Source organism: Cimex lectularius, unplaced genomic scaffold (assembly GCF_000648675.2).
Source record: "Cimex lectularius strain Harlan isolate CLEC.00 unplaced genomic scaffold, Clec_2.1 scaffold38, whole genome shotgun sequence".
Classification (NCBI taxonomy): Eukaryota; Metazoa; Arthropoda; class Insecta; order Hemiptera; family Cimicidae; genus Cimex; species Cimex lectularius.
In genome coordinates this window covers 2,120,258-2,134,854 of record NW_019392638.1, presented here as the reverse complement: position 1 = coordinate 2,134,854, position 14,597 = coordinate 2,120,258, and the positions used below count along the sequence as shown (strand labels likewise).

Genomic DNA, 14,597 nt, shown 5'->3' with positions numbered 1-14,597 from the left:
ATTAGTTGGATATTAGATGGCTTGGTGGTGCCCCACAGTACCCATATGTACAAATAAGTTTAAGGAATGTTTTGCACACAGTTTGTTCTTTACCGTCATGTCTGATTTCCGTCTTATAAGTCTTCATAATAGACCAAATCGTTCTTGTCGCTTAAGTCTTGTGTGAGGATTTCACATCAGTCTTCTGTATAAGCATATCCCTAAGAATTTTACTCGTGTGATTATTTACTATATAGTTCTATACGAGGGCAAGACTGTTTATTTAGCGAGAACGTAATTTGGGTGCATTTATCCTTGTTGTGTTTCATCTCACACGTTCTGCACCATTCTTCAATGTGATCGAGTCTTAAGAGGTATGCTTACAATTCGAATAAACGGGGAATTAATACGGGGAAACAATAACTTTTAATTAATTAATATTTATGTAAGGTATTGGTTGAAATGAAAAAGTTCGAGTTGAGATGGGAAGTTTGTAGCATGGACGATCGAAGACACGATAGCACAAGCGGTAGAGCAGCGGCGTATTTAGCCGAAATTCGTGGGTTCGAATCCCGCCTGTGACACAAATTTTTCATTTCGAAAAAATTGTGTATAATTAATTGAGTTCTTAAGCGGTATCAGTAGGTCAGCAGTATAAATTGTACTTAGGATGGGACCAAGAATACTCCCTTGTGGGACGCCGTCCTAAATTGGCCTGATTTCTGACAACTCGTTGCCGCATCTCACTCTGAATCAGCGGTCGTTTAGTTAGGATTTTATTTTGTTTTGTTTGTTTTTTAATAAGTAGTGAGTAAGAATTAAGAACTGCTTTAGTTTGAAGAGAACTCCCGGGGTCCATATCCTGTCAAAAACTTGGGAAATGTCTAAGAACGCACCCGAGCAGTACCCTCTGTTCTCCTAAGCAAAGGAAATAATGTCAATTACCCTGATACATTGCTAGATCTGATAATAATGTTAAAAGAGTTGTTTTTTCGTCTCCCACTATCCTGGTCCCTCTTTCTTTACTCAGACGCGCGCGGCAATTTCACAGTCTTTAGTCAGAGACGGGAATCAATGGAAATTATTATTATTGTGCAAAAACAATAATTTTTTTAAAAGAAATTAATGTAAGTAGTAACGTAATCAGCAGGGCATTTTGTCATTTTATTGCATTAGTTACACAATCATTTTGAAGATTTCATCAATTATTAATGATCTTTGGTCCGGTTTTTTTGAGAATTTACTGTGCTTCGAGGCTTATTCCAATCAGTCGATTTTCAGAAACTTCACCAATTTAATTAAATTATTAGTCTAGAAAAGCAATTCATTTATAAAAACTTTAATTTTATTATTCGCATGTACACAGTATATCTTGTATGGTTTGACGCTGCTGGGTTCGTTAGATCGAGCCAATAAATGAGCTGAGAATGGTTCAACTTCAATTTTTTGTTATCAAAATAAAGGAGATGTGACCGGTTTTTCCCCGGCCAAACGTGCCGAATGACGATCCGTCGTTACGAAAACGACCCGTGTCTCATTTGTCGTTCAGACTGACATTCACGCGAATGTGGGATTTAAACGGTAATTGTCGGGTCGACGGGACGTGTCGATAGGTTGTTATCTTCCTTAGCGTTTTCCTTCCGAAGTACGTAACTTTTTATAACCATTTATAATTTGGCCATTTAAAACCTATTGTGGATATTGTTTCCAGTTAATCGACCTGAATGACCTGGTAATCCTACAATCGCCTAATCTTTCCTGATGTCGGATCACCATCAACTAATCACAAAGCTTAAAAAAATGGTATTTTCGAGACAGATTTTAATGGAAAATGATTAAATTTATGCTGTTTATTACTGGGTTCCAATAGGTCCATAGCCTTTGAAATTTTATTTTAAAATAATTTATACAAAAGTATTGTACATTGGTTCTAACCCTTTTTCTTCTACACTGAACAGATGGACGTTAAGCTCTCTTACAGGGCAGGAATGTCTTTACATTTTTAAACTTATGTTAGTTACTTCTGTGAATTTTTTTAAAATATGTCTATTAGTTATTCAGAAATCGTGAGATGCGGTCTGGTGTGATGTAGGTTTCAGNCACAAGGATGGAAAACAACTTCCAGCTACTCCCAACGTATTTGGAATGACGCTCCTCTCTCTCTTTTGTTCTGTTCTCTCCCCTCCTTCGGGGTTTCTTTTCTGTTGACGTCATTCCCGCGGGTGCACGAACGTTGGCACGATAAATAAAATGTTTTTCTGAAACCTACATCACACCAGACCGCAACTCACGATTTCTGAATAATTATCGATAAACGGTCACTAATCAACACATATGTCTATTAGACGAAATTAGGATATTTTTGTCCATTTCCATACCTTTAACGGTTCTAGTAGACATGGCGTGCATTATTATAACCACTTTATATTCTAGGAGGTTGCTGTTAAATGTTAAGTTGTTTCATGTGGAAGTATAGTTTAATCGCCTCCTCAGCAGATGTGGGCATTTTGTTCGTAAATCTCTCCACATACCTGCTCCTATAACCTCTTGTATTGTAAATCACGCAACAACCTCAAAATCAAGAACAAATCATCTGTTTTGTTATTTAATTTATTTATCGTTTTCTGTACAAAATATACATTGAACAAATAGTACAGTTATATATAAGGCAGATCTGTCAGACTAGGAGGCAGTGGGGAGAGAAACGAACCAGTGCAGGAACTTGTTTTTCATTCAATTGGGTGGGTAAAGACAGAAGTTCACGAGGCAAACGTCGTTTTACACAGCACGGAGGATTGTAAGGGATTTTAAGATCTTTATGGATCGTTTGATTGGTGACGTAGAAGGGAGCATTAAGGATACGGCGGAGAACTTTACATTGAAAGGATTGAATTAGTTGGATATTGGATGATTTGGCCGAACCTCACCGTACGGCTTCGTAAGTCAAAATAGGTCTGATGAGCGGTTACTTTGAATTCTACGCTTAGTGTTGACTTTGGTACCGGGAGGTGTCTAAGTAGTCCATATCTTTTGTTAAATTCTTGACGATTTAAGCTTTATGTGAGTTACGTGTAACTCTGCTATCTAAGTAAAATCCAATTCACTTGGTTCGATGGTGGTATCATCTCGTTGTTAATATGCGCTGGTGGGTAGATTTGACGTCTGAACTGTCCGCAACAGTTGGCTAATGAGGTTCAGATGTTGTTGAATTGCCTGTATGGATAAAATTGGAGTGGGACGATAAGGTTGTGGTGTCGTCCGCATAGGTTGGAAGTTGTGGTTTGGATGTGTGGTATGTCATCAGTACAGATTACATTTTAAATTGTTATATCGGATGAAAAACGATCCAGAGAGGCATATTCTCCGTATATAGCCATTATACAATTTTCGGTTTTTGTCCCAAAGCTATTGAGTTTTATTTGCCTATCAAATCGTCCACTACCACTTCCAGAAGAGGCGAGAGTACGCCTCCTGCAATCTTCACTGCTCCTACTTTTTCCTATAGTTCTTTTTGTGGGCATTAATGTTATTTTAATTATTGTTATGATGTACTACAGGTGAGGGTACGAGGTTCATTTCATATTAAAGATTATTCCTAGGTATTTAACCTCGTGTTTTAACTGCAGCATATCATTATTTAAGTCTTGTATTTCTTGTTTCTTTTCTTGGTAAATATAATTAGTGTAATTTTTGAGGGATTTGTTTTAATTCCCCGTTGTGAGCACCATAGTTCCACCATTTTTAGCGTTCTTAGGATGTGCTCTTTTAAAGTTGAGGTGAATTTTCTCCTGGGTAGTGTAACCATGTCATCTGCATAACCTGGGGTGTGATTCCGCTTTCATTTAGATTGCTTATCAAGTTATCCATTACCACTTCCAGAAGAGGCGAGAGTATTTCTCCTTGCGGGCATTCTATAGTCACCAATGCTTCTACTTTTTCGTCGTATATGGAGGCCTGCTTTTTCTGATTTTTGGCATTGATTCTACAGATCTGCAGCAGGTTTTGTCAATTCCTCGCTTTCTCAGTGACGATTGTTCAAAAGCAGTATTTTGCATTGTACATTTGAAGTTTTTATTATGATATATTAAGTTATGTGTGGTGATTAGTGACCGTTAATCGATATATATTTAGAAATCGTGAGATGCGGTCTGGTGTGATGTAGGTTTCAGAAAAACATTTTCTTTATCGTGCCAACGTTTCGATCTTTATTGAGATCATCTNGAGGATCTGTTTGTATATCTTTATGTTTTTGTGGTGGAAGGATTCATGGCTTAAGGTAATCATTCTGTGAAGTAACCCTTTGGCCGTGTTTATTATTGTATGAAGAGGATGGTGAGACGTAAAGTTGAGGTAGCGATCTGTGTTTATTGGTTTTTGATACCAATCTGTGATTAATGTGCCATCTGGTTGTTTTATTACAAGTGTATGTAAAAATGGTATTGTTTTGTTGTTTTCGATGTCATGTGTAAATTGTAGGCGTGGGTGAAAACTATTAAATATATCTAATGTACTTTGAATTTGATCTGTGGGAACAGCTGTCAATATATCATCTACGTATTTAGTGAGGGAGGGTAATGTGAAAGGAAGTTGTGGTATGACTGTATTTAGTAGATGTGTACCTATACCAAAAAGTTGTTTGTAAAAGTGATTGTCGTATGTAAAATATCCGTTACACAGCAGTGTCGGATCATTTTAATGAACGTGTTCTATGATAGAGTTGTGTGTGGTGTTATGTTGGGCCATTTATCTTTAATAATGTCCAGTGTTGTGTCTATTGGGATGTTGGTGTTCACCAATGAAGAATGACACAATTACACAGAAGACAAACACTTTGAGTGAGTAGAAATACTTTGATTGAATATATAAAATATATTTTGCATTGTATAACTTCACTTTTCCACATCCAAAATGTAATTGTAATATATAAACAATGTTTGTAAATCCCAGGCCCTGAAGATAATCTCAATAAAGATCGAAACGTTGGCACGATAAAGAAAATGTTTTTCTGAAACCTACATCACACCAGACCGGATCTCACGATTTCTAAATATATATTAAGTTATGCTTATGTGTGAAAAGAGTAGTAATTATACATGTTTTTAGCTTAGCTTGTGTCTAGGAAGGAAAGCAGAATTGTTTATAGAATTTTAAAAATGTAGAAGTCGCATTTCTCGTCAAACTTGATCAGCTCCAACTTTGCGTGGAAACTGTGTTGAAAAACGTCTATGATTGTCAGTATAATATAGTAAAATATTTTGTTGTAAACTTCACTAAATTTTATTGCTGTAATCACATCAGTTATGGTCAGGGAAATGGTTTTTTTGTTTTTTGCTCTTTTCGGGTTCAGTTTATTTTCAAATAAAACATCCCAACCTTGCTATACAAACATGAATAATATCACAAATATTTAATGTGTGTAAATCAATAGGTTTGTTTAATTTGGTAAATCGGAAATTTACATTTATTGCTAAAAACTGTTTACTCAAGCTGAAATTTTATTAATGTTCAACGTATGAAGAAAAACGTACTTAACTTTGGGACAAAGGTTTATATAGTAGTACTCTCTCTCTCTCTCTCTCTCTCTCTCTCTCTCTCTCTCTCTCTCTCTCATTCTCTCTCTCTCGCTCTATCTCTCTCTCATTATGAAAACGTGGAAAATCGTTGATTATTTAAAGCATTTATTTTTAAATAGAATTTCACTTAACTTTGTAATAGATGTTCAATTATTAAACGCCTAAGTCCCTCTATTTACACGTGGAATGACTGACTCTCGAGTAGGCAAACGTTCCAAACGGTAAACAATTTCAAAGAAAAGGGGTGTCTACTGGGTGCAAATTCTACGAGAGGAACTTGCAGTCTATGTTGAAAATTCTCCGTTATGGGCCGAATTTAATATTATGTTATTATAGAAGAACCGAGATATTCTGTGTAATTGACATGCACAAACGTTGTGTCAATATTGACAGGACAGGCGGGATTTAAAAGAGGACTCGGGCACAATGAGGCAAATCCCTTGCGTCCTCGATTATTACAAACGCCAGTTTAATCCGGCGGGATGAATGGAAACGTTTCAAAAGGGCTTTTGACAGGCCGCGTTTTAACAGCACATAACACTTTTCTCTTCTTTGCATCAAGCTCGAGCCGTCTGGAAAGGGGTGGAACGTCCGGAGTTCAAGCCGTGGAAGAAAACCCTCCTACGAAACAATCAAGTCAGAACTTTATATTTTGTATTTACAGACTAACAAACGACTTTAGATTAAAACTTACTGTAGTTCTGATTGTACAGAAAGTTATTTTAGTAGCAATTTTCATTAAAAATATTTGAACCTTAGATTCAAATAATTGTTTCAAATATCGGAAAATGTGTAAAAGCTAAAAAAGCCCTTTTAGCGAAATCTTATCTTGCACACAGCACTTCTTCACAATCATTAAAAAATACCATGTGAACTGTATTTTTCATGAGAACTGGTGTTTTACAAGGAAGTAAAACGAGACACTACCTTTAAACGACTTAAAAAACAGTGATTAACCTTGGGCGATGACGTTATATTTTAATGAAGTAATTCAGGTAAAGCAGCGAACATTGATCTGACTATATGGAAATTTGGTTGGAATCAAAGATAAGATTAAGTAAGATACTTAAAACTGACACTACAAAACAACCTCATGTGGCGTGAACACATAAGGCTCTTCAGAGGGAGAATAAAGTCTTCAGTCAATGCTAACCAAGTTGGCAGTGAGATCTGTTTGGTGCTTGTCAAATTGATTTGGCAGTATGGAAATACATTACTCAGCGTCAGTCTCTCAAATCAAAAGAGTCCACACCATTCAAAATCGGGCTTTAAGGTTAATTGTGGATGCACCTTGATTAGTCAGGAATTGTAAACTGCATCGATATTTAAATGCCATGATTTTCCGCCACTTTGGACCTATACATATAAATATGGATCTTAAATGACCTCAACTACCCTGGATAAAAGCCAAATGCAAACTTAAACAGGGCATGAGTTATTTATGTTTTCCGATTTATGATGGTATGTAGTCGAGGAATAATTCTGTTTTTTGTTTGTGTGTGTCTCTCCATTGGGTAAGGGTTTTTGGAAGCTCAACACTGTTTAAATTTCAAAATTAATGTAAACGTTAATGTCCGATAACTTCAAAATAGCTTTCAAAAATTATAAAACAATTCAAACACTTTTTTCCAAAATTAAAGATCCCACACCAATAACAAATAAATCTGACGTAATCTACAAAATCAGCTGTTTAAACTGCCCGGCAACTTACATCGGTCTTACATCCCAATAACTGGACAAGAGAGTAAAGCAACATATCTATGATTGATGTATTTGTTAAATGTAAACAATGTTTGTAAATACCAGGCTCTGAAGATGATCTCAATCAAGTTCGAAACGTTGGCACGATAAAGAAAATGTTTTTCTGAAACCTATATCACACCAGACCGCATCTCACGATTTCTGAATAATTATCGATTAACGGTCACTAACCACCACACATTAATGTAAAAGTTTTTTAATGTTAATCTAGGTTTGGTGTCACGATAACTAACAATAATCAATTTGTCTCATTGTAGGCCAAAAGATGACATAAATAAAGTCGAAACCGCTCGCCAGAAAAACAATGGTTTCCTTTCAAAAACCCTTACACAGTGAAGAGAGACACAGAAACATAAAACAAAATTATTAGTCGAAGTAATTCGAAAACAGTAAACAAAATGAAGATGTCAAACAACGATTAAGAAAATACCTAGCGATGTTACAAAATTGCTACATTCACAGCAAAATAGTCAATGTTATTTAAAGAAATTGTTGGGAAAAAATAAATAAATAATATGTTCTTAGTTGGTGATGTTGGAGAAGATTTTTCTGATAACACAAAAAATATTCAAAAATAGTTATTGCTAACAACATAAGAAGAGTTGCTCAAAATTATTGTAAAAACAATTTGCTATAATTGAAGGGTCAAAAAACCTTTCAAAAATCTACATTGATTAGGATCTTTTGGAATAGGAACTTTTGAAATATTTAATCCCTATTCGTATCCCGCTATCCTGGAAAAACAGTTAATTTGATTCGCGAAAGAGCAAACTTAATTTGCAAAAAGTGAATTTGATTGGCACTTCTTTTTAACAACTAGTAACATAAAATATCATCATATCTAGAAATGACATAGTAAAAATAATAAAACCAACCAAATTAAATCTTGGCTTTAAAGTATCTTAACTACAATTTAAAATTTTGGAAATTATATTTTTTCCTTCTTTGTAGTTTTTGAAATTTTGAATAATAATCCTCTGTGTATAAAAAAAAGAAGTGCCAGGTCTTTTATAAATANACATTATATATATATATATACAAACATGAACATTTAAGAAAGATTTGGCAGAGATTCATTACTTTAAATTCAATGTATAATTTATTCGTACTATATCAATACGGTTTACGTAAAATAATTTTAAGAAGTGAGTTTATAGTTACATTCAGAGTCTTAGTGTAGCATTTATTACTACCTCCCCAGGAAACAATACCATACGCTATTATGGATTGTGCAAGTGAAAAATATATTGCCCGTAAAAGTTTAATTTTCATAAAGTTTCGTAAAATTCTAAATTTATAAAAGAGCTTTCTCAGACGGGAAACCAAAGAATCAATATGTAAATTAAATCTGAAGTTCGAGTTCAATGTCACACCAAGGTACTTAACACTGTAAGCAGCATTAAGTAAGCATCATTATCATCACAAGTATGAAAAGCAAGTTTTAAATTATTAGTTTTTTTCTTTTTCAACAAAAAGTGTAATACATTACATTTTGTATGTTTAAGGGTCGAAAGTTTGAGTTTAACCAAAAATTAATAATTTTCATATCATTATTTATTGTTTTAGTTAAATTAATTAAATTATCACCGAAGAAAATGATACAAGTGTCATCTGCATAACTAAATTTAATTTTCAACAAATCATTAATATACAAAAGAAAAAAAATTGGGCCTAAGACTGTACCTTGTCGTATTCCTGATTCAACGCGTAAAGAAGTAAAATAAAACAAATATTAGGAAATCTTTGTTATAAAATATTTATTTAACGACTAAAAAGCTTTAAACTGTCCATGTTTTTAAATAAACTTTTTTTAAACATTGATAGTAATTTTATTAGGTTTCGTGATCCGCTTGACCAAATAAATTCTTTTCAATTAATTAAGGTTTTGGTTGAGATAAATAAGTCAGTGTCACAAGAGGGGTTCGAACCTACGACCTTCGGCTAAATACACCGCTGCCCAACCACTTGAGCTATCGTGACTTCGAGCTATGTTATGATTAACATATAATGAAAAAAATATCGATGGTTGATGGTTCAAACGCTGATGTTTAATTACTACATGCTCCTGCTGGACGCATACGATCTTGCCACGATGATGACCCTGAGTTCGAATTTTGGTATATTCTAGGGCATTTTAATTTAAACAAACTATTATTATAAGTGGGAAGTTTATGGGCCGACAAACAGCTGAGGTCATCGCCGGCCCTCTGCGTGTTTTCCATCTTTTCTTTTCTTTCGCGCATATTTTGTTTTAAACTGCAGCCATTTGAGCGTCTCGATCTGGTTACTAACTCTCTGATACTGATACTGACAAACTATTAAATTGTGATTTGTACCCTCGACCGCGACACACAGACGTTAAGCCTTCCTTTGTGATATGAACGTCTTTACTTTTTACTATTACTGATGAATCAAAATATGAAGATTACATTGTCATCTTTATTTTCTATAATCTTGTGTTCGTAAAAGAACATTATTAATAGTAGGCTTCCGAAATTTGTTCATTGAAAATAGCAGAACTTAGTTGACCCAGAAATTCGTTTTTCCTACAAGGCTTCGTCTTTTCTCTCAGGTTTTTTCTCCCGAATATATATAAAAGTTGGACATACATGGAATGATCCGCTTATAAGTGGAAAAGGGCAGTTTCGCCAAGTGTTAATATATGAGGAAGAGGGCCAGGTCAAAAAGGGATCGCATTTCAGCGGTCTCGGCTCAATATGACGACGTTCGTGGAAACCCTAGCGTCTTTGCCCTTGTTTGCCCGAGGCTGCGACGGAGCAATAAAGTTGCCAGGTTTGAAATTATCTCCCGTCTCTCCCTCGTGCTTTCAAATGAGCAATTTCTGTGTGTTTGGCACAAATCCCGAGAGAGAAAACTCGAAGATTATTATTTAAACTAATAACTACTAGGTGGTGTCATTGTATAAATGTAAACAGTTGGACGTTGAAAAAAACCACGTTAACTGCAGCCTTGAAAATAAAATAAAATACGCTTCATATTGTGCGGGAATGAAAGAAATCTAGGCAGCAGTATTCTAGATTGTGAGATCCTTGTTTAGAATGGCAGAGCTTATTCGGTCTGTTAGTCAAGCAAATAAAACTCCAGGCTAGGACATGCAGATAGTTGTAACATGGCCAATGCGAGCCAATCACGAGCGGGATTCGAACCCACGACCTTCGGCTAAATACGCCGCTGCTCTACTACTTGAACTATCGTGACTACGATCATCTCGGACACCAACCCTCCATCTCAACCTACAACCGTTCGAATTTTCCCTCTTTTTGCCATTTTCAGATGTCGTGTAATCAGGATTGGATTCTCAGCGACATATGAAGTGGCCATGAGGAGCTGTTAGTGAACCTACACTTCATTTTACTTATTAAATCCATTATATTTAGTGGTCTATTGATCAAATTACTTCTTTCAATCACTTAATCTTTTTAGTAAGGTTTTGGTTGAGATAAAAAAAATCAGTGTCATGAACGAGATTCGAACCCACGTCCTTCGGCTAAATACGCCGTTCCTCTACCACTTGAGCTATCGTGACTTCGATCCTGTTGGTCAATTTGTATTGTATATTAGATTAATTGCATAGGTAATTATCTTTAATTGATTTTTTTTTTAAATTTGGATTTCATAAAAATTGTTTTCTCTTTGACTAAAATATACGATGAAATCCTGCTGGCAAAAAATAGCCAATCGCCGGTGAAGCCGGTCGGTCATAAATTGTCAAAGGACGTCAACTTATTATTTCCACTGTTTGCATAGTGCTGATTTAAAAAGCCCATTGGTCAGGAAAACACATGGCCAGGAAATATATATATCTACCCCGCCGCCTGAGTGGGTGGCCCCTCACCCGGAAAATCCAGAATTGCCCTGTATTTCGAATTTAGATTCGTGTAAGAAGCAATTTAGATAACGAAATTGTATTTCTTATGAAATCTAATAAAAATTGTGTTAATTCGTTTTATACTTCATTTATTTTTTACCTACAAGTATTAAACACTAACAGAAGATTGGATTTCAACTTATGATTGTGGCATTACGGGATATAGAGAAAGCTACCCATTGGCAGCCGCTCTAGTTTCTTAAAACGAAATTAATCGTGTAAGAGGTCTCTTATCCATATTCTTTTCAGACGTTTACGTCGTAATTGTTGGGAATGGAGTAATCGTATTTGTGGGTTGGTGTGATTTACTCTGAAAACGTCTGTAATATGTTTTGATGGATGAAAAAGCACTTGGCATGTGATGATCTCTGTGAAGTGTGTTATTGTTTACGTAAAAAGAGGCAGAAACAATTAGTCTTGAAATTTTGGACTGAAAACTTTGTAATTTTCCCTTACATCCAAATAGGTTTGAGTCGAAATGGTAATTTTGATTGTCGGTTGAGTAGGTAATAAAGCGTTTTAAATCGTTTGTTGAGTGTCTGTTTTTTTGAATCGTGTGTGTGGATTCCAATATTCTTCTATCAAATGTAAGTCCTAACTAACTTTGTAGGATTGAGGAACAGTTTCGATGTATAAGCATGTGTTAGGACGTCTCACTAAGGGGGCGTGAAGGTGATATGTTGTGACTTTGATAGGGACAACTTTATTTTCCAAATCCGTTCCAGGTCCATTTTTCAATTGTTTAAATTGTTTTTTTTCTTCTTTTTTTTTTAACATAAGTGAAGCTTGTGTCGAAGAGGGATGATTTGTTAATATTGCGGTGTCATCTGGCGTAAGTGGTGCTAAGTTAATTCTCATTTGTTGGCATGTCAGTAGTAAAAATTGTGTACAAAACGGAGAGAGTATTGACCCTATTGACCTTTGTGGCACACCTGCAAGCACTTCTTTCATTTCGGAAATCTCCGATCCCTGGTTTACTGCGATTTCTTTAAGTTACGATTGTATAATCAAATGATAGACCTGGGGTAAATTAATTTTAAAATTTATAATAATCCCTCATGCCATACTTCGTCGAAGGAATGAGATATATCAATCATCAATGAGATAAATCAATATATCAAGAAACACTCCACTCGCGTATAACTTCTGCTCGAGACATGAAGTAATGAAATCTATAAAATTGTAAAGTTCTCGAGTAGTGAAATGATGGGTTCGAAACTAAATTGATGGCCTGGTAAGATGTTGTTTGAAGTAGCAATACAGATAATTATTTTGTAAATTAATTTTTCGAATAATTTAGATGTAACGGGGAACAAACTAATAACTATCACTATTTAAACTAAACTAAAACTAATAACTATTTAAATTAAAAAATACAAATATATGTGGTATAATATATGGATTAAATGTGAAAATGATAAAACATTTGTAATGAAATTCTAGTACAGTTAACTTATTTAATACATCCAGAAGACAGGGGCTTCGCCTGTATAAAAAAAAAATAATAATAAATATGTCAATCTGTAGACGTGTTTAAGGTCGTTTTGTAAGTTCTATTTAATTATACTGATTGTTAATTGTACAAATATGTTTTTCATAATGTAAAATTAATATAGATCCTGATGATAGGTCGAAAGCTTGGGAAATAAATTTGCTTTCTTATTCTTCAGGAACATACCTTGATCCTTATTGTTCGTAAGTGGTGGATACTTCTAATATTGAAAACAGAATTCTGGAAAGTCAAAACAACACTTGCCAGCGTCGCAATTTTAATGTTTAGACTTTTAGTACAAATTCGATTTTTGTTGTAACTTTTTTGTTGTGCTCACATTTTGTCAAATTGTAGTTGTCCTAGTAAATAGTTTTTTAATTTATTAAATTTTACTGTGACTTATTGATACTTATCATAGTATCTAGTTTTTAACATACATTTATGTCACTTGATGATTAGCATACCACAACTTAAGCAGTTATTCATGTATGGCAGATAGGTAGACAAAAATGATTAGAAATGACAAAAACCACATTTTCATTATTGTCTAGGTTTTTCAAAACTTCCAGCTTATCTTTTAACAAACACGCCGATCACCTCCGATGTTTATTAATAAACCAAATCATTTTTTATTACCTTCTTATGCATTATTGCATTCGGCTCATCAGGGCTTGATCCTAATTACTTCTGACTAGCCAATACCCCTGTATTTATACATTTATTAATTACAATATAAAATTTCGATCTATCTATCAAGTCTAATTGCATTAAAAAAACAATGGTATTTTTTTTATAAATCATTCTTTCACAATTACAATAAAGGAAGTAAGTTCTTTTGCGTAGAAAGTTTATCGCTTCAATTTATTGTTCAACTGAAACAATCAAGTAATTGCAGAACGTCTTTCAATAAACAGGTTTAGTGATAAGGTTTTATTTTATTGGTAGTAAATAGAGAGCTATTAATTCGACGGAGTTTAACTAAAATCTTTTTTTTTTTTTTTTTTGCTTTGTTTTGGAACATTCAGCAAGAGTACGGACCTATGAAGTATCAAATTCCATTTTTTAGCATGACTAGAAATTCATAAAGCAATAAATAAATAACAAGTAACGAGAGCAATAAAGATTGATCGACACAATAAGTACTAAGAATAAAAAATTTCGGTGCGAAAACAACAACAGCAAAGGATAACAACAACATGAATAAATAAAGGTGCAGACCTACCAAATAACAAATTACATTTTGACAAAACTAACAATTTGAAGACACAAACTAATAAATTAATAACAAGTAACAGATGCAATGATTAACTGTCAACTGACTACAATAAATACTGCAGAATAAATACAGATCAAACGCTCGGGAAGCTAATAGCCGTCCTACGAGGAGGGGGTCTCTGCCGGCCGCAGAAAGCCATCCCCGGGGAGGCTCTCGTCCACCTAAAATCTTCATTGCATTTCAATAACATCAAAAAGTTTAAATATCTGGTTTTGGTCAAGGTTAATGGATTCATGGTTGTTTATTTGTTATCTTTAAAAAAAAATACTGAAATGGGTGGTGTTATATATTTGTATTTAGGCGTCCGTATTATTAGATACTGAAACACCTACGAATGAATAAATTAATGTTTTTTTTTTTTTTTAGACAACAATGACTTTCTGCGTTGATATTAATAATTTTGATATTTCTCAAAAATAACGCTGTGCCACCGTGATACGACCCGGAGGCAGGATTCCTGGCATTTTCGGGAGCGCTTTATTCGGATTTATGCCGGTCAGATATCAGAAAGAATTCCTGGGCCGGCCGCATTTCCCTCCCTGCGAGCTGGCCTCCTCGGTTTTCTTACTTTGATCCAATTGTTCCATATGGAACCGAGTCAAAACGAGCCTTGGAATTAAAAAGTCA

General features: G+C 34.6%; 1 protein-coding gene across 2 annotated transcripts in view; it reads left to right on the top strand.

Moving 5' to 3' along the window:
• LOC106670050 (gamma-aminobutyric acid receptor alpha-like) overlaps positions 1-14,597 on the top strand; it is a 156,447-nt gene that overhangs the window by 18,700 nt on the left and 123,150 nt on the right. The window contains exon 1 of one of the 2 annotated variants that reach the window (XM_014400045.2): positions 6,047-6,188. The exons of the other annotated variant lie outside the window; for it this stretch is intronic. The gene's annotated coding sequence lies outside the window, so the exon portion shown is untranslated. Of the gene's footprint in view, positions 1-6,046; positions 6,189-14,597 lie in introns of those variants that run through there. 2 annotated transcript variants of the gene reach the window in all.